Raw genomic sequence first — 21,262 nt, 5'->3', positions numbered from 1 at the left:
AGGTTTATTTTTGAAATCAAGTTTCCATTTCCTACAGAATTCACAAAGTTTGGTGCATCTGGAAAAGAATCCTTAGGGCATCGGAAATGTGTTTTGGAACATAGACGTTAATTTACAAATAAAAGGGTTGATGTCTGAACATCAGACATCATTTTAAAAAAGGGTTTTTCTTAAGAAAATAGGACTATCGGCCAGGCCGGTGGCTCATGCCTGTAATCCCATCACTTTGGGAGGCCAAAGCGGGTGGATCACCTGAGGTCAGGAGTTTGAGATCAGCCTGGCCAACATGGAGAAACCCCATCTCTACTAAAAATACAAAATTAGCCGGGAGTGGTGGCACGTGCCTGTAATCCCAGCTACTTGGGAGGCTGAGGCAGCCTCCCAATAGCTTGAACCTGGGAGGTGAAGGTTGCAGTGAGCCGAGATCATACCATTGCACTCCAGCCTGGGCAACAAGAGCAAAACTCTGTCTCAAAAAAAAAAAAAAAAAAAAAAAAAGAGAAAAAAGGAAAACAAGACTATCTGGTACCAGAATTTTAACAGGTTTTTCTGTTTGTTTTTTGAGATGATACTAGATCTCTGATTTTTAACCTGAAGATCTCTAGGCAGAGATTAGGTGAGGATTTTGAGTGATTGGTAGAGACTTAGGAGTGGAAGAGCGTAGACTTTCGGGTGCCACGCTTCCCAGATTTCCACTCTCTCTTTCGGGGATGAAGAATTTATTTCCTCAGCTGCTGGGAATGTTGGAAGCCAACAGCTCTCAGCTGTCAGCCCTCTTTAGGAATTGCCTAGACTGAGTCAACCCGCTACACCCAAGGTCACATCTCTTTCCAGAGCAGCCTGCATCCAATGACTGGTCTGTCAGGAGCTCATCAAGGCCGAGCATTGGGACAACTCTGAAGAGCCATCCAGCTTCAGGGCTCTCTGTGAAATGGGGCCTTTTGCACCTGTGTGACAGCCCATCTGATATGGTTTGGATCTGTGTTTTTAACAGGCTATACAGGGTTGTAGCCTAGCAGCAGTAGGTTACACCATATATCCTGTGCACAGGTGCACAGTAGGCTTAACACTAAGGTCTGTGTAAGTACATGCTATGATGTTTGTACAACTATAAAATCACCTAATGATGCCTTTCTCAGAGCTTATCCCTATCATTAAATGATGCATGATTCTGTCTCTCTCTCTCTCTCTCTCTGTGTGTGTGTGTGTGTGTGTGTGTGTATCTCCAAAAACCCTAAAAGGTACCCAATGGCAATAACCCAAACTAAAGAATGAAGAGGAAGAGTGGTCTAGGGAAAACTTAAGGGTTAGGATCTAAAAGAAAAAGCCATGTCCGGACGTGGTGGCTCACGCCTATAATCCCAGCACTTTGGGAGATTGAGGCAGGCAGATCAGCTGAGGTCAGGAGTTCGAGACCAGCTTGGCCAGCATGGCGAAACCTTGTCTCTACTGAAAATACAAAAATTAGTTGAACGTGGTGGCGAGTGCCTATAATCCCAGCTACTCAGGAGGCTGAGGTAGGAGGATCACTTGAATCTGCGAGGTGGAGGTTGCAGTGAGCAGAGATCTCCAGCCTCGGTGACGGGACGAGACTCTATCTCAAAAAAAATAGAAAAAGAAAAAGTCTATTGTTTAAAATGGGGAAAGGATAGCAATAAGTGCCAGAAAATACTGTTTAACAGTTTAAAGTCAGGATAAGCCAACAGAGGAACTTGAGATCTTGATGTTTGCTCACAGTTATGAGACTGTTTTAAACTTGAACTAGTTGCTTGATTCTAGTGAACAGGGCAAATTAAGAATGAAGCTGGATAATAAGCCCAGGCTGTGAGAAAAGGCGAGGATTCACAGGCATGGTTTTGAGGAAGAAGGGGTTTTATTTTTACCCTAGGTGATGACAGCTAGACCTAAACCAGGGCAATGACAAGGAGGAAGACTGCTGTGTGTGCTGAGACAGGCTGGGATGGGAGCGTCTATCTCAAGGGAGCAGTCTGGGATCGATTCTTTATTTCTTTTCTTTTTTATTAATTTCCAAATAGGTGCATATCCCATCTTCTTTTGTCATTGACTTAGTTTGGGTCTCTGCAAAAGCAGAGCCAGGATTTGAGTGCAGATAGTTTATGTATTTATTTATTTTTTAAGACAGGGTCTCATTCTGTTGCCCAGGCTACAGTGCAGAGGTGCAATCTTGGCTCACTGCAGCTTCGACCTCCCCAGGGTCAGATGATCCTCCCACCTCAGCCTCCCGAGCAGCTGGGACTACAGGCGCATGCACCATGCCCAGCTAATGTTTGTACTTTTTTGTAGAGATGGGTTTTTGCCATGTTGCAAAAGACCAGTTCAAGACTGGTCTTAAACTCCTGGGGTCAAGCCATCCAGCGGCCTCGGCCTCTCAATTGCAGGTATAGTTTAATTGGTGGTGATCCCTGGTAGCAGGAGTGAGAGAGAAGTCGGGAGATAAGAAAGGAGGAAGTCCAGCTCAGTGGCTCCCACCTGTAATCCCAGCACTTTGGGAGGCCGAGGTGGGTGGATCACCTGAGGTCAGAAGGAGTTCGAGACCAGCCTGGCCAACATGGTGAAACCCATCTCTACTAAAAATACAAAATTGGCTGGGCATGGTGGCACACACCTATAGTCCCAGCTACTCGGGAGGCTGAGAAAGGAGAATCACTTGAACCCGGGAGGGGGAGACTAAAGTGAGCCGAGATCACGCAACTGCACTCCATCCTGGGCAAGACAGAGCAAGATTCCATCTCAAAAAACAAAAAACCAAAAACAAACAAACAAACAAAACACTTCCTTTTTCCTCTGTGGACTTCTGAAGCAACAGAGACAGAAGACATAGGGAGTTGACAGATGGAGGGAAAGTGGCAGTTGATGGGAGTTGATGGGAGAACATGAATTTACACCTGTGGATAAAGGGCAGGGCCGGCTAACATTCCAGCCCACCTCACGCAGTGTGAACTGTGAGACAGAGCACCTTGGCAGATGCACCTATCTGGAATCACTGCCTTGCACTGGTCCGGCAGAGAGGAAAGAGAATGAATCTCTGATGGATGCAGCCTTGCAGCTTTTAAGTAAATTAATTTTACACAATCAAGGAACATGCACCACTAGGTGTGGAATCCTTACTATCACCAATTAAATAACTCACTTCTAAGATAAATGCATTATTTTAATGGAAGTTCACCCACGTGGAACAATGGGAAAAGGCAAAAGAAGCTTTCCCCAAAATTGTGAAAACAAAATGAAACCACAGAAGGAATGCACACTCAAGTTCCTCTGGCAGTTTTTACTGTTGTTAATATTCCATTCGACATTCAACTACATTTGTACAGTTTGCTTTGACAATTAAGAGCAGTGTTGTTTCTGTAAGACCTGTAACCCAACTAGACTCTAAGTTCAGGAAGGGTCTGTGTCTTATTTTCTTTTTAGGGATTCAGAAAAGAACAAGTTGGGAGTTAGAAATACTAAATTCGGATGGGTGCGGTCACTCACCCCTGTAATCCCCGCACTTCGGGAGGCCAAGGTGGGTGAATCACTCAAGCCCAGAGATTTAAGACTAGCCTGGGCAACATGGTAAAACCCCGTCTCTACGAAAAATACAAAAAAATTAGCCAGGCGTGGTGGTGCGTGCCTGTGGTTCCTGCTACTTGGGAGGCTGAGGTGGGAGCTTGAGCTTGAGCCTGCGAGGTAGAAGTTGTAGTGAGCTGAGATTGTGTCCCTGCACTTCAGCCTTGGTGACAGAGTGAGACCCTGTCTCAAAAAAAAGAAAACCTAAATTCTACTACTAGTTCCCAGTAAAAATGTAGTTCTATTAGCATAGTCTTCTAGATCCATTCAATTTTTTTGTTTTGTTTTGTTTTTTGAGATGTAGTCTCGCTCTGTCACCCAGGCTGGAGTGCAGTGGCACAATCTCAGCTCACTGCAAACTCTGCCTTCCAGGTTCAAGAGATTCTCCTGTCTCAGCCTCTCAAGTAGTCCTACAGGGACACGCCACCATGCCCGGCTAATTTTTTTGTATTTTTAGTACAGATGGGGTTTCACTATATTGGTCAGGCTGGTCTTAAACTTCTGCCTCAGCCTCCCAAAGTGCTGGGATTACAGGCATGAGCCACCGTGCCCAGCCCCATTCCAAACCTAAGTCTTAGTTTCAGAATTACTTACTAAACTGAATTTAATAGACACTGATAGGATAGTTGGGTTTCATTATGACCTAATAATGAAAATAGGGTTTGATATTTAGTAATGCTACAGTGTACCATGGGAGAGAGAGGTCCATTGGAATAAGCACTGGCTTTGGCATTGGACAGACCTAGGTTTACACCCTAGTTCTGTTGCTTTCCACCTTGAGAAATTCACTTGGCCTTTCTATGCCTTCATTTTATAATGGTAAAATCATAATTCTTACCTTAGTGGTTTGTGTAAAGAACTAATAACCTAATGTAAGTAAAATGAATAACTTAGTGCCTAGTAGGCATTCAATAAATGGCAGTGATTACATTTGTTATCTAAGGAGATAATTTAAAAGTGTCATTAAAAGATACTACGTTTGAAAATTGGAGCTTCCCAAGGACTATCTTTGAATAGCTAATTAACTACCTGGAAAACTCCCAGGCATTTCTAGGTGAGAGTGGGTGGAGTTAGTCATATGCCTATAAAGAAAAGCTCTTGGCAGGCCTGTGTATCAGCATGGAAAATTACTCAAACATCGTCCCCTCTACTCCCGTTCCCTCTGAGCACACTGGCTCTGCCTGGGTTCAGCTCCACCAGGCCCAGCATCTTCACTCAGTCTTTATTTTTTTTGATAAGGAGTCTCACTCTGTCACCCAGGCTAGAGTGCAGTGGCACAATCCTGGCTCACTGCAACCTCCGCCTTTTGGGTTCAAGTGATCCTCCCACCTCAGCCTCCTAAGTAGCTGGGACTACAGGTGTGCACCACCACGCCTGGCTAGGTTTTGTATTTTTAGTAGAGATGAGATTTCACCATATTGGCCAGGCTGGTCTCTAACTCCTGGCCTCAAGTGATCCGACTGCCTTGGCCTCCCAAAGTGCTGGGATTATAGGCATGAGCCACTGCGCCCAGCCCATAACTCAGTCTTAAGAGAAGAGATAGGAAAAAAAAGCACAGAACTGGGTACATAAATATATATTAAATGAACAAATGAATGAACAAAATAGTGAAATGATGGCTGAATGAATTACATCAACAAATGTGTAGAAACATATGTTTTGCCCTGCAGAAATGGCCAGAGACAACAGGCTACTCTGGAGGACATAAATCTAAAAGCAGTCAAGTAGGTTGTCAACATCTGGAAACCTATTTTCTATATCCCAGTATCTTCCACTAAAATTCAATGGGAAAGAAAAGAGTATGGAGAGGAAGGGTGTCATGCCGCATCACCATCCATCCATCTATGACCCCATCTCCTGCCATTAGGGTACAGCAAGCACTCCACCTCTGCCTAAGCAATCAACCTCACTTCTGGGAAGGGGTTTGGGGTGCTTGATCTAAGATTATCAACATGTTCTATCCCCTTGGCCACAGAGATTGGCTCAAGGATAGACAGGTGTGATATTCTGATTATATATATATAGGTTGGTTTTCGTCCATGGTTCCTGGCTCATAACTCTTATAGCCCTTGCTGCAGTCTTTTGTTACAATGTCGGGGCACTTTAAGCCTCAGAAGCAGGTCTTAAGAAATAGAATCTCTCTCTCTAACCCTCTCCTATTCTCTTTTCACCTGCCCGAGGCAAAACTCTAAACTCATTGTGGGTAAAAAGCCCCTCCTTGAATGGCATGAACCTGGGAGGCGGAGGTTGCAGTGAGGTGAGATCGTGCCATTGCACTCCAGCCTGGGCGACAGAGCAAGACTCCGTCTCAAAAAAAAAAAAAAAAAAAAAAGAATAGAATAAAATAAAATACATTAAAAAAATAAAAAATAAAAATAAAGCCCCTCCTTCCAGAGAGGGTCCTGCCCCACATCCTAGAGGAAGGGACGCTACACAGAGAGGCCAAGAAAAGTCTGAACAGACAGACCCTGCTGGGTTTAGATTGTATGTTTTTTGTCCAGTTGTCCAGTCACATTTCTACATGGTCGTCAATCATGCCTACGTAATGAAGCCTCCATTCAAAAAAAAAAAAAAAAAGACAGGTTCAGAGAGCTTCCAGATAGCTGAACACATGGAGGTTCCTGGAGGGTGGAAGGCACAGGGAGGGCATGGAATGGAAGCTCCACACCGTTTGCCCCACACTTTGCCCTACACATCCCTTCATCTGTATCTTTTGTAATGTCCTTCATAATAAACCAGTAAATGCAGGTGTTTCCCTGAGTTCCACGAGCTGCTGTCCAGAAAATTAATTGAACCCAAAGAGGGGTCTTAGGAACCCCAACTGGAAGCCAGTCAGCCTGAAGTTCTGGATGCCCAGACTTGCAACTGGTGGCTGATGAGGGGGGCAGTCTTAGGGACTGAGCCCACAGCCTCTGGGATCTGACACTATCTCCTGGTAGATAGTGTCAGAATGGAATTGGAGGACACCCAGCTGGTGCCTGCTGCTTGGTATGTAGGCATTAAAACACTGTTTGAGGAGAATTTTCCCGAAACAACAAGTTACACGATTTTGGTCAAAGAGATGGTGATACCCAAGGCCCCCGAAGGAGCTGGTTATCCTAGAAGGTATGATGTGAAGATGAGAGGTCTTTGAATGCTGCTGCCATTTTGCCCTCTAGAGCTTCTGGGGAGGGATGGAGAGAGGTGAGATACCTTGAAGAACGAGAAGATGATATCCTTCTTGATGAGGGACCATTTGAACTGTGAGCTCAAATCTTGTCTGAAGGCTGTATATCTTGGAGCTTTTTATTATGTGAGCCAATAAATCCCCTTCATGGTCTAAATCAGCTAGAGGTGTTCTTCTGTCACTTGCAAAAAGTACTAATTAACACATGGGATCCTTTTTGCTCTGTGCCATGTGGAGTGTTGCTGATGTGCTGACTTGGAAATAAAATCCAACTGAAGTAAATGTCTGAGAATATTTATGATCTTGTAAATGAACTCCTCAAATGTTTTGAAAGATCTTGTTCAGAATAGATTCAGTTGCCAGCCACTGAGTTTCTACCCTGAGGGGTTTTCTGTAAAACCCTACAGAAATTTTGAAGTTTGAGTGGTTCATTACTTAACAACTGCTTAACAAATCACTGGAGACTATATATATTCAGAACTACTCATGGTATTTCACAATCTTTTATACTACAACAAAATCTAGAGACATCTGAATTTGACTAAGAAATAAAAAACATACATTTAGAGTAATGTTTAATTCTTGAAATTCAAAGCAGGCTCCATAAGTGACTAGAAACAGAAAGTCTTTGTTCTCATAAATAAGATTTTTTATCTATTTATTTATTTTTTTGAGACGGAGTCTCGCTCTGTCACCCAGGCTGGAGCGCAGTGGTGCCATCTCCGCTCATTGTAAACTCCACCTCCCGGGTTCATGCCATTCTCCTGCCTCAGCCTCCCGAGTAGCTGGGACTACAGGCGCCCGCCACCACGCCCAGCTAATTTTTTTGTATTTTTAGTAGAGACGGGGTTTCACTGTGTTAGTCAGGATGGTCTCGATCTCCTGACCTCGTGATCCGCCCACCTCGGCCTCCCAAAGTGCTGGGATTACAGGCGTGAGCCACCGCGCCCGGCCTATAAGATTTTAAATTAAAAGCGTAGAAGAGAATAATTCTCAGCTCTGAAGATTAAAGAGTACAAGCATGAGTATTAAGACAAAAGTTAAAACCTGTCTTTTTTTTTTTAAAGAAAATATATCTAAGAATTCCTACCATGAAGACACAGAAGCTAAAAACATGGCATTTAAAAATTGGTAGAAAGATACTAGAGAGGTTTCTGGATTTGTTTAATATTACTTGATGCAGGTATTAAGTCTATATTTGATCACAAACTACCAAGGTTTGCTAAAGATGAGGAACATAATCAAATTGTAACCCATCTGCAACAAATTTATATTATTTCTTACTGTATTTTAGTCAGATAACATAGGTTGGATTCATAATTCTCTTCCAAGAAGAGAGCCTTTGAAGTTAAATAAAGATTTCAAAAATATACAGAAAGTTGAATTAGGAGAAATATGATATTAAGAACTATTTCTTGGTTGTGTGTACCATGAAACACGTTTATCAAAGCAGTAGGGGTAACTCTATTCTTTGTCAATGTGTTGTTCAGTGGTCTTACGGTTTCCTCATCCAGAAGTAAAGACACTTTCCCCACAAGATTGGAAGGAAGTAAAGTTAACGCAAGAAGAGATTGAGAAATAAACTTATTTTCAAATCTATTGTACTTCAAATATTGTTTTACTGCTTAGTGCTGAATTTAAATTTACCTAGAGAGATTGTCATTTAAATAATGTTGAACACATCTCAGCCTAGATGGCAGCAGCAAATAAATGTTGTCTTGGTTTAGGAAAGCATTACTTCTTTTTAATTTTTATTTTGAAGTTGTCTTAGTTTGTTGTAGTTGTTTTGTTTTTTGGCCTATCAAAGTATGCACCATCAATACTCCATGGTATGCAGGAGTGGTATGTTTTGGGGAGAATGTGGCCAAATTTGCATGGGGAACTAGAAGCTTTGGGGAAAATGTAGAGATTTATAATTCCTACCCTCTTGGGGTTCAGATTCTGTATATGGGACTGAGATGGTCTGCAAGGAGAATCTGGCCAAGAAGAAAAGGGCAAACTGGCCTAGACTCCTAGGCTCAGTATCAAGGTCTAGATTATTGAGAGCTGGTTCCAGCAGAGCGCATGGCTTACTCTGACAAGGAAGCTGTGCTTTTGAGAACTGTGGCCAAACAGAGTGGAAACCTGGGCCCATGCACAAAAGCCACAGCCTCAGAAAATGCGAAATCTACCAGTGAACTAGTCAGCTTTCCCAGGTTCCCTTGGCAAGATATTTGGAAGCAGGACTGGCCTGGCTGGACTCTGTAACCTCTTAGTGTTCTTAGGAGAAGCCCTCAAGAGAGAAAGCAGAATTCTGCACATCCGGGCAAGTAGGGCTCCAGTGATTAACTTGATTATTAAAGGAAGATGTGACCTTATTTGAACTTTGAACATGATCAAGCACATCATGCTAATTAAAATAATATCATGCTATGATCTAAGCAGGTGCTGGATATTCTTTTTTTTTTTTTTTTTTTTTAAGACGGAGTCTTGCTCTGTTGCCCAGGCTGGAGTGCAGTGGCGTGATCTTGGCTCGCTGCAAGCTCTGCCTCCCGGGTTCCCGCCATTCTCCTGCCTCAGCCTCCCGAGTAGCTGGGACTACAGGCGCCCACCACCATGCCCGGCTAATATTTTGTATTTTTAGTAGAGACGGGGTTTCGCTGTGTTAGCCAGGATGGTCTCAATCTCCTGACCTCATGATCCGCCCGCCTCGGCCTCCCAAAGTGCTGGGATTACAGGCGTGAGCCACCACGCCTGGCCTAACATTTTAATATTTTAACTAGGTTAGAAGTTGAAAGTTCTTGATCAGGTAAAACAAACTTTAAAAATAAAACTAGTTCACATTCTACTTCTTTAAGTTGGCTTATTTAACCACTCTTAACTACTTATTTAAGAACTCTCCTTCCTGGGTAAAATCTTTCAGAAATTTCTCCCTGCAATATAAAAACAATGAATTGGAAAAATAAGTAGTATTAATGTATTTTTAATCACACTGAGTTAAAAATATGATGAAAGGATAAATTAAACTTCATTAATGTGATATACTGATGGAAAAATCCGTATAGCCAATTTATATAGCAACATATTGTCATCTCTTGGTATCCACAAGGAATTGTTTCCAGGAATTGAATTCAACCCTGTGGATATCAAAATCCATGAATGCTCAAGTCGCTTATTTAAAATGGTATAGTATTTCCTTATAATCTATGTACATCCTCCTGTATACTTTAAGTCATCTCTAGATTACTTATAACACCTAATGCAATGTAAATGCTATGTAAGTAATTGTTATACTGTATTGTTTTTTAATTTGTATTATTCTTTGTTGTATCTTTTCTATGGTTTGTTTTTAAATATATATATATATATATATACATAAATTTTTTTTTTTTTTTTTTTTTTGAGATAGAGTCTCCCTCTGTCACCCAGGCTGGAGTGCAGCGGTGCGATCTTGGTTCACTGCAACCTCTGCCTCCCAGGTTCAGTTGATTCTCCTGCCTCAGCCTCCCAAGTAGATGGGATTACAGGCACACACCAACATGCCCAGCTAAATTTTTTTGTATTTTTAGTAGAGACGGGGTTTCGCCATGTTGGCCAGGTTGGTCTCAAACTCCTGACCTCATGATCTGCCCGCCTTGGCCTCCGAAAGTGCTGGGATTACAGGCATGAGACACTGCACTCAGCCATTTAAAAAAATATTTTCAGTGCACTTTTGGTTGAATTAGTGGATGTAGACCTGCAGATAAAGAAGATCAACCGTAATTATTAACCTAAAAATTATTTTAATAGTTTTAATCAATTTTCTCACTATTCTACATCTGTTATTCTGAAAGTTGTTACATTGCTAATATTTCCAGAGCAAATTTTTAAAAATTTTAGGTTGGGTGTGGTGGCTCACGCCTGTAATCCTAGCACTTTGGGAGGCCAAGGCAGGAGGATCACTTGAGCTCAGGAGTTCAAGACCAGCCTGAACAACATAGCGAGACCTCATTTCTATTTCTTTTTTTTTTCTTTTCTTGAGTCAGAGTTTCACTGTCGTTGCCCAGGCTGGAGTGCAATGGCACAATCTCAGCTCACTGCAACCTCCACCTCCCAGGTTCAAGTGATTCTCCTGCCTCAGCCTCCCGAGTAGTTGGGACTACAGGCATGCGCCATCATGCCCAGCTAATTTTGTATTTTTAGTAGAGACAGGGTTTCTCCATGTTGGTCAGGCTGGTCTCAAACTCCGGACCTCAGGTGATCCGCCCACCTCAGCCTCCCAAATTGCTGAGATTACAGGCGTCAGCCACCATGCCCAGCTCTATTTCTATATTAAAATGGATATTAAAAAATTTTTAAACATTCTTAACTTATTAAATGATTGCATTTAATTAATACTTCAGGTAAAATGCTTCACACAATTTTTATCTCCCCCCCTCAATTTTAAACATTTTGTGAAAATAATGCTGTACTTGATACCATTAGATGATCTGGGTGACAAATCAATTTTGAATGTTAATTGGGCTTTTCTGTTATAATTTAAGACTTTTTCTTTGTCTGATTACCAGCCATAGTGAAAATATTACTTTTCTTGAAAGGATTCAGTTACAAATTTGATTTCAGAAATGATGACTCCCTGCAATTATAGCAATAATTGAACTCACTCAATGTCAATATTTTATTTTCAGTTTATAAAAATCATAATCAACTTATTCAAAGGGCTTTAAAACTGAATTCTTATCTCTTTTTCACAGAGAATATGACAGGGTTAGGAAGATATTTAGCCAGATAATGAAAAGATACCATTTCATCAGCAAAGTATTGAAGCCATACTTAGCACTTTTTGAGCCAAGCTTGAAATGGGAATGAGCGAGTAAGAAGGACAGTGGAAGGAGAGGCAAGATGAAAAAGGAAGATACTCTGCTAAGTGCTGGGGAAATTTCACTTTCCCCAACAACTCAGACTCACGCCTCACAAACCCAATCAGAACTTCAGATTCGATGCCGGGGAAAAGAGATGTAATCCACACATTCACTACATGTTTACAGTACCCGCTATGCACCAGGCACTATGTGATATCTTGGCAGTGCCGCTTGTGGGCAAAACAAAGACACAGTTTTCATGACCTTAAGGTCCAGGGAGTGATATAATCACATGCCTAGATGAAGAAGAATAAGGACAGAGGGTCTGGAGAGTCAGGGAAGCCTGCCTGGAGGAGGTGACTTTTAAGCTGAGATAGAATGAAGACAACATTCCAAGAAAAGGAAGACTGAGTTCTGGAAAACAAAGCAGGCGGAAGCCTGTGTTCCTTTGCCAGCCTTAGTATCTTCCAGTCCATTCCTCAGGCTTCTTGTTGAGGATCTGCCTCCCACCCATAATCCCGATGCCTTAGCTCCACTGAAAAATGAAAGGGTGAGGCAATTGCAGATATAAATGAGTCATAACTTTTAGCTAGAAGAAAATGAGGTTAAGAACCACTGTGAACTCCATTCAACCTGAAAAAGTAAGACTGTTATATAAGGCTGCAGAAAAAAAACAGGACCCAATTTATCTACCAGGCCAGAATAAGTGAAGGCAAATGTCCCCAAATCCTGCCTGTAATGACTCCCGTATTGTCATTGCAGTGATTTCTTAGTTTCCTTGGTCTCTTTGTTTTCTCCTGTTTCTTGAAATTAGCCTAAAAAATGAGTAAAAACTCATTTTTTACTGGCTTTGCTGTTGAGGGAGTTCTGTGTTGAGTTGTGGGACGTGCTTAATTACTGGTTGATCTCATTGATCCATTAATGAGAAAGGTTTCCTAGTAATATACAGTTTTTGTCTGGTTCTAAGTCAGTATTTATTTTTGTCAGAGACTCAGTCTTTTCTCAATAATCACCCTAGAAGGCGTTTTCACCCTTGTACTTGAATGATAAATAGATTGTAATTTGTACAACTAACCTAAGAAGCAAAGAGACTTTGCAGAAATACAAAGATTAAGGCAATAAGCCCCATTCCACAGAAACTGAAGCTTCAGATGACAGGCTTTTTTGACTTTCAACATTTTTTTCAATAGCCTTTTACAATTTCTACCTACTGGGGACAGAAGGTAAGTCTGGTAAAGACATTATTTAAGTGCCTGCCCTGCTATTCCTGTGGGAAGTGAAATGACACTGATCATGAAAACCAATTGTATAGATAAAGCCAATGTATTGGATTTGAAACATATATATATATAAATGTTTTTTTTAGATGGAGTCTCACTCTGTCACCCAGGCTGGAGTGCAATGGCATGGTCTTGGCTCACTGCAACCTCCGCCTCCTGGGTTCAAGCGATTCTCCCACCTTAGCCTCCTAAATAGCTGGGATTACAGGTGCATACCACCACACCCAGCTAATTTTTCTATTTTTAGTAGAGACGGGGTTTCACTATGTTGGCCAGGCTGGTCTCAAACTCCTGACCTCGTGATCTGCCTGCTTTGGCCTCCGAAAGTGCTGGGATTACAGGTATCAGCCACCGTGCCCAGCCAATCCAGCCTATATTAATAATACAAGTAATTTGACATGAGAAGGATAATTCTATACACTTGAGATCTTTCCTTCTTACTTTTTCAGAGGAAATTGCTTTGCTAAAAAGAGAGGATAGATAGTGAAAATACTATTTACCCATTTTAGGGAAGGTACTGATTTAAGATATGAAAGATGGGCTGGGCGCAGTGGCTCACGCCTGTAATCCCAGCACTTTGGGAGGCCGAGACGGGTGGATCACGAGGTCAGGAGATCGAGACCATCCTGGCTAACATGGTGAAACCCTGTCTCTACTAAAAATACAAAAAATTAGCCGGGCATGGTGGCAGGTGCCTGTAGTCCCAGCTACTCGGGAGGCTGAGGCAGGAGAATGGAGTGAATCCAGGAGGCGGAGCTTGCAGTGAGCCGTGATCGCACCACTGTACTCCAACCTGGGAGACAGCAAGACTCTATCTCAAAAAAAAAAATATGAAAGATGAATATTAAACATCAAAGATACAGTTAAAATGTTATATCAGGAGATATATACTTGATGTCATAATTTGTGGTTTTGGAGCTGGAACAAACATTAAGCCTGAATAAATTTCATATTAGACTTGGAAAATAAAAGTGTTTTCAATGGACCAAAAAAGTTAAAGCATTACTAATAGAGATCCCTAAGGGCTAGCACTATGGATTAATAACCGGAAGAAAACAAGGTTTAATGTTGAGAGCAGTCCTAGGAGCACATCCAACTGAGAAGCAATGGTTGAGGAGCAGAATACACAAGGAAAGATGTATGAGAAATTTGGAAAGCTCAGGGATTTGCTACAGTCAAGGTCTTGGTTGTGGTCACTGGTGCTATAGAGACAAGATGTGGAAAATTACACATCCCTATGGGCACTGGTAGCTTCCACACTTAGAGGAGAAGCTAAAGGTAGCCTCCTCCTGTCAACACGGTTCTCCTGTCCACCCCACCTGCTCCGAGAACACTAGGTATAACTGGCAGGTGGCCAGAAACTTTCAGTACAGAGATCAAGAGGAAAACAAGTATCACTAAATATTTAGGAAGAAACACTATCATAAAATGGCACCAAATTCAATAAACAGAAGAATAAATGCCTGAGAGAATATAGCTAATTAGACAGGCAAAAGATGTTATGACAAAAATTAATGTCCTCAGAAAATTTGAGAGGATATCATAGACATGAAATAACGAATATCTTGGAAGTTTTAAATGTAATAGACAAATGTCAGTAGAAGGATTGAATAGCCGAATGGACAAAACTAAAAAGCAAGTTTACCTATGAGGAAATGAGAATCCAATATTGCAAAAGACTTTAAATGCTATTGAGTCTTTGCATTCAAGGATCTGGTACATTGTCTCTCTTTATTTACATATTTTCTTTTTTCTTTCTTTTTTTTTGGAGACAGAGTTTCACTCTGTTGCCCAGGTTGGAGTGCAATGGCACGACCTAAGCTCACTGCAACCTCTGCATCTCAAGTTCAAGCAATTCTTGTGCCTTGCACTCCGGAGTAGCTGGGATTACAGGCATGTGCTACTACACCCAGATAATTTTTGTAGTTTTAGTAGGGACGGGGTTTCACCATGTTGGCCAGGCTGGTCTTGAACTCCTGACCTCAGGTGATCTGCCCTCCTTGGCCTCCCAAAGTGCTGGGGTTACAGGCATGAGCCGCCATGCCCAACCTTTTGTATTTTCTTTAGTTAAATTTTATAGATTTCTTTTAACAATGAGCTTTCTAAGGTCATCATTGTATCACAGAAGAAGACTTAAGTCCGTTAACCTACTATTGAACATCATCAAACTATATTTGTTAGAACTGGAAAAGATTTTAAAAGAAGAAGAAGAGAAATGGCCACAGCAGTGAAATGGTGCCCATGTTCATTTTTGGAAGAGAATAATTATATAATAGAACCTTTTTTAAATTCTGGGTTATTATTGAAGACATTGGCAGTGAATTTCAAACATTTTGACCATAACCCACACAAAAAAGATGTGTGCAACCCAGTGCACACATACACAAATATATGTATAAGCAAAGGTTTCATAGAACAACGCTTACTTTACCATAGATTCTGGTGCATATATTGTTTAATTGTTTTAATTGTGGAGGAAAGGCTTCTCCTACTCCCAGATGGATATGGCCCCCAGTTTGAAAAGTGTGGTACTGAGAAATCTTATTAGAAAGGCACTTGCCCATGCCCTCCAAAATACTCATTTCCTCATACATGCATTGAGTTCTCATTCCCTGGTTTCTCTCAGTTCGTCCCTAGGTACCTGGAACCCATATTCAGACACCTCTGGTGCATTCTACTATGATCTCCCCATCCCCCTTTCCTCTTGGTGAATAGATACTCTGATTTCAATTTTTATTCCTATAGACTTTAGCTATAATTGGTGGCCGGGTATGGTGGCTCATGCCTGTAATCCCAGCACTTTGGGAGGCTGAGGTCGGTGGATCACTTGAGGTCAGGAGTTGGAGACCAGCCTGGCCAACATGGTGAAACCCCATCTCTACTAAAAATACAAAAAAATTAGCTGGGCATGGTGGCACTCACCTGTAATCCCAGCTATTTGAGAGGCTGAAGCACAAGAATCACTTGAACCTGGGAGGTGGAGGTTGCAGTGAGCCGAGATCTCACCACTGCACTCCAGCCTGGGCAACACAGCGAGACTTAGTTTCAAAAAAATACTTTAGTTATAATTGGTCTTTTATAAATTGTGTGGACTGATTATTTATGTCCCCTCAATATTCATATGTGGAAGCCCTAACCCCTAATATGATGGTATTTGAAAGTGGAGCCTTTGGGAGATGATTCGGTTTAGATAAGGTCATGAGAGTGGGACCCCTCTGATGGGATTAGCGCCTATATAAGAAGTGGAAGAGATGGGGACTTGTTCTGTCACTACCATGTGAAGACATTGACAAGGCAGCCATCTACAAGCCAAGGAGAGCTGTCACCAGAACCCAACCATGCTGGCACCCTGATCTCAGACTTCCAGCCTCAGAACTGTGAGAAATAGATTTCTGTTCTTTAAGCCACTCAGTCTACGGTATTTTGTTCCGGCAGCCCCAGCTGACCAATACATAAATTTGCAAAGATCATATACTGTAACAATGCTCATTTATGATACGAGGGAGCTGATCTCTGGCTCCCTCTCCCCACGTCAAGTCAGTGAGCTGGCCTAAGCATTATTAAGCCTGTTGCTTAACATAGGAACAATTTTCCTCTCCCACTCTATAAGCAACTCTCTGCAATGCTGTATGTATGTGCTTCTAGGAAGAGGGGGCAAATGAAATGCCACACCCTGCCCACAAGCAATCTGCTACTTTGGCACCTAGGTTTGGGAGGCTGAACAGAATCATTTGTTTGTCTCAACAACTGCATACATTGGTCATACCCAGAACAGATCATGCAGAAAAGGTCAACGTGGGTATGTTGTCTAATTCTCCAATATAGGGCAGAAGAAATACTCAGATCTGGAGCTGCCTGCCACTGTCAATTTGCATTAAGGGCTGGAGAACTTCATGGCGAAAAACCTCCTCTCAAGGGAGAGAGAGCAATAGGCTTGACCCATGACAAAAGTCTTAGGCCCTGGAGAGGGGGAGAGGAGTGTTCCCTAGAATAGCGCCGCGTCTTTCATTCTCATCTATATCTGGCACCATCTCAATGGAGACTGTCACTCTTAAAGGGATGGGGAAGAAAGACTGGGGCAAAGAGGGCCTCTAAGTGGAAACCAAAACAAGTATTTCACTAAAACCTTTGTGAGACATGGGGAAAACACAGAGCTAGGCAATTCTGACTTTAAGCCTCCACATCTCAGCTCAAACATTTACTGGCCCTGTAACTTGGGCAAGTTGCTTTAAACTTCCTATGCCTCAGTTTCCACATCTGCCAAAAAGAGCTAATGATTATACCTACTACCTACCCCATTGGGTTGGATTAAAGGAGATAATACAAAACAAGGCATTTAGTGTAGTGCCCGGCAAAGAAAACCCAAAAACATAGTTGGTATCTGTCATGATTAAGCACAGTGCATACTGTCACAGATACAAAGCCAGTGCGACAGAGAGGGACAGGCACCTTCTCCACTTTCCAAATGAATACCGATTTGGGGAGCTTTGTCACCTCAAAGGTCCCTGGCTGCAACAGGAAACAAGCAAAGAGAATTCAGAGAAGGAGAAGACGGAAGAAGCAGTTTAGATGTCATTAGAATGCAAAGTCCCCGAGGGATTTTGTCTAGTTCAAAATTGGTTCTTGGCATTCAGCGCTATACAAAGTGCATCAGAGGGACACAGATAAATAAGTGATAAATAAATGAGTGCTCGGGTGAATGAATTAATGGATGAATGAATTAATGGATGAATGAATGGTCAGAACCAGAATTAGCTATAAGCACATGCGAAAGCCATTCTGCATAGTTTGGGGGGACACTTTTCAGGCTCTTTGCAGCCCACAATGATTTGAATTAATAAGCAATTCAAACTTTTCTTAAAAAAAAATTGTCTTTAGCTTTAGCATTTACTGGGTGGGAGGCACTCTGCTAGGAGCACTGTGAGTGTTTGGTGGATGTTGTACAGGTGCCAGAGCAAGTGAAGTCGACGCTAGGTAGGTCCTTCCAGAGCCTGGTAAAATCTGACATTGGTTGACCATTTCCTCTGTGCCAGGTATTATCTAAGCCTTTCATGTAATCCTCCCAATGATGCTCTGAAGGGTCACTGAGCTCTGAGCTCCATTTGCAGGTAAGGAAGTCTGACTACAAGTAATATAAAGTAGCAGAACCAAAATTACAGCACAGCTGTATTAAAACATCACTGTACTGCTCAGTTTTAAAACTAACCTTCCCCAACTTTTCTTTTCCTTCCTTTCTCTCTCTCTTTCTCTTTCTTTCTTTCTTTCTTTCTTTCTTTCTTTCTTTCTTTCTTTCTTTCTCTCTCTCTCTTTCTTTCTTTCTTTCTTTCTTTCTTCTTTCCTTCTCTCTCTCTTTCTCTCTTTTCTGTCCTTTTTTTTGAGACAAGCTCTCACTCTGTCACCCAGGCTGGAGTGCAGTGGCACTATCATGGCTCACTGTAGCCTCAACTTCTTGGGCTCAAGCAATCCTCCACCTCAGCCTCCCAAGGAGCTGGGACCACAGGCGCATGCCACCATGCCCAGCTAACTTTTATATTTTTTGTAGAGATGGGGTTTCGCCATGATACCCAGGCTGGTCTCAAACTCCTGAGCTCAAGCAATCTGCCCACTTTGGCCTCCCAAAGTGCTGGGATTACAGGCATGAGCCACTGTACTCAGCCTAGGGCTTCTATTTTTCGTCAGCTGCAGGATTGGCCCTCAGGGTTGCTGGAGTGATAGAGAATTGTAAACTCTCAGTGCTAATAGAAAAGTCAGAGATCACCTAATCCTACAACTGGATTTTACTGACTTGGAAACTGAGATCCAAGAGGCACTATGAAGGTCCCAGTGCTGGCTACTGGAATATTCCACATATGCCACATCTCCTACCAGGAAGTCAGGTTCTGAAATCATTTTGTTATAACAATAACTCAAGTTAAGGTGTATATCTAACTAAAATAATGCTGAAAAAATAATAGTGCAAATGAAATCCCAATTCATAAAGGTACTCATTCTTTTTCTTGGGTGGCCTAATCTTTAGCTGTGACTAACATGTGCACCTATATTTGCTTGTGTATGAACAATAATAGGAATTATAACAACAATGGTATTACATTTTTATACACAGCCTTTCATCTCAGGTGTGTAAGCCAAGTTAGCATCATCAATTCATTAATCGTAAGAACACTTCTTTGAGGTTCCCTCAGTGGGTAATTTTATTACCCTTTTTTATGGGTTGAGAAGCTATAACTAAAGTACAGTGATGTTCCCAAAGTTATTCGAGAAATTGACAGAAAATCCAAAACTAAATCTTTCTTTCATGCTTGCAGGCATCTATCCTCCTACTAACTAATATTTGGGATATTGAGGTCACAGAGCATTGTTTATTAAATTAGTACTTATATATTCTCATAAACTTTTTTAGTAAGACAATAAGTTTATTAAGATTAGTATTTTAAAAGCCAATTAACTCTTTCTAATATGCATATATAAGGTGCATTTCTAACATTTCGTTGCATTCTATCCTCAAATTCACTTCATTTTTTAAAATCTTGATTTTTTTCATAGTCTTATTCTTTCTTTAAGACTTTTTTTAAGAGCAGTTTTAGGTTCTCAACAAAGTTAAGAGAAAGGACAGAGACTTTCCATATGCCCCCTTCACCCACACATGCACGGCCTTCCCATTATCCATGTCCCCACTAGAGTGGAACGATTAGTAGACTTGCTGAACCTACGTTGACACATCATTATCACCAAAGTCCACAGTGTACACTAGGGTTCACTCTTGGTGTTGTATAGTCTGTGAGTTTGGATAAGTGTATAATTACATGTATCCATTATTAGAGTATCATGCAAAGGATTTTCAATGTCCTAAAAAGGCTCTGTGCTCGGCTATTCATCTCTGCCTTCCCCAACACCTGGAAACCATGGATACTTTTAATTGTCCTCATAGTTTTGGCTTTTCCAGAATGTCAGTACGTAGCCTTTCCTGGTTGTCTTCTTTCACTTAATAATATCCATTGAAGTTTTCTCCATGTCTTTTCATGGCTTGATAGCTCACTTCTTTTTAGTGCTAAATAATAAGCCATTGTCTAGATGTACCACATTTTATCCATTCAAGTCCATCTCATTTTTAACTGGGCACAGAACCTTGGTTACTAATGATAAATAATTGGGAGTAACTGATGAGATGAACAGACATGTCTGCCTGAAGTTTAAGAACATTTTATTAAAGGGACTTTGGGCTGAGCCACTGGAAGAGTAACTTCCTCCTTGACAAGGATCTCCTTTTCCTCTTTCCCTTCCGTTTTTCCCTCTAGTCATGGAGGAGTTTCTAGGAATTGCTGGCTCTTTCGGTGTGTTTTATTTCAAGAGAAGTGTGGCACGGAAGAAAGAGCCTCAGCTGGGCTGGTCACTTGGGTTCTCTAGGCTTCGGTGTCTCTAACTGTAAGATGACAAGGCTGGAGAGATGATTTCAGGCGTCCCTCAGAGCTCAGCTAACCCAAGATTCTACCTTCTTTGATTTCATTTTTGACATCTGCTTCTATCTAATGGCTTAAAAGGAAGGTTTACTTTATACATGTCAGCAAAAATAGTTTGCCTGCATATTTATTTGAATGTCCCACAAAACCAAATCCTTGTTTCATGGTCCAGAGTTTACATCATTTTATTTTCACTTATTTTTCCTTCTTGCTCATGAAATTCCAACAGCCTGAGAATCTGGCAGTCTTCAAGACTCTTCTCAAATGCTTAAAATGTACTTGAGTGTACTATTTTCCAAAGCCTATGAATTGACAGAGAAGTCAAAATAGACTGGTTTCCACCAGGGTTACTGTCATCAATTTTGCCATGTTCCACACTCAGTTTACTTCTAAGGATATTCTTAAAAATGCCACTACCGAATTTCCATCTTTAGAATCAGGATTAACTGCCTTACTCATATAAGAACTTTTTAGTGATTCTCTCATAGCAGTACAATAGCAGATCTTTTTTCCCCACAAAAGAATATATAAAGCATTATCCTCATAATTAATCTGTGATAAAAATTATGAAGGTCCAACCAAAATCTCATGCATTTGGATAGTTTTAGGAGCAGATCTTGTCTAGATTGTTCTAAATAATTAATCTGGGTTACAAAAATATTCCATCCACACTGTCAGTTACCCCCAGATCTGCTTATCACCCCCTTTTTAAAGTAGACTTTATTTTTTTTCCAGCCTTGGCATCTTTCTCGCATAAATAAACTTTATTTTTTAGCACAGGTTCAGTTTCACAGGAATTTCAAGTGGAAATTTCAGAAAGTTGCCACATCGCCTGCCCTTTTTTAGTGGCTTAAGCTGGTTTGATTGAATTTCTTTCACTTCCAAGCAAAAAAATTCTAATAATACAGAAATTTAAATGACTTGATGATATATATTATTGGATCTTGGATCTTTGAGTATATTTATCAA

Source organism: Symphalangus syndactylus, chromosome 8 (genome assembly GCF_028878055.3).
Source record: "Symphalangus syndactylus isolate Jambi chromosome 8, NHGRI_mSymSyn1-v2.1_pri, whole genome shotgun sequence".
Taxonomy (NCBI): Eukaryota; Metazoa; Chordata; class Mammalia; order Primates; family Hylobatidae; genus Symphalangus; species Symphalangus syndactylus.
The sequence above is the reverse complement of the archived record's forward strand: the minus strand, read 5'-3'. Positions refer to the sequence as shown.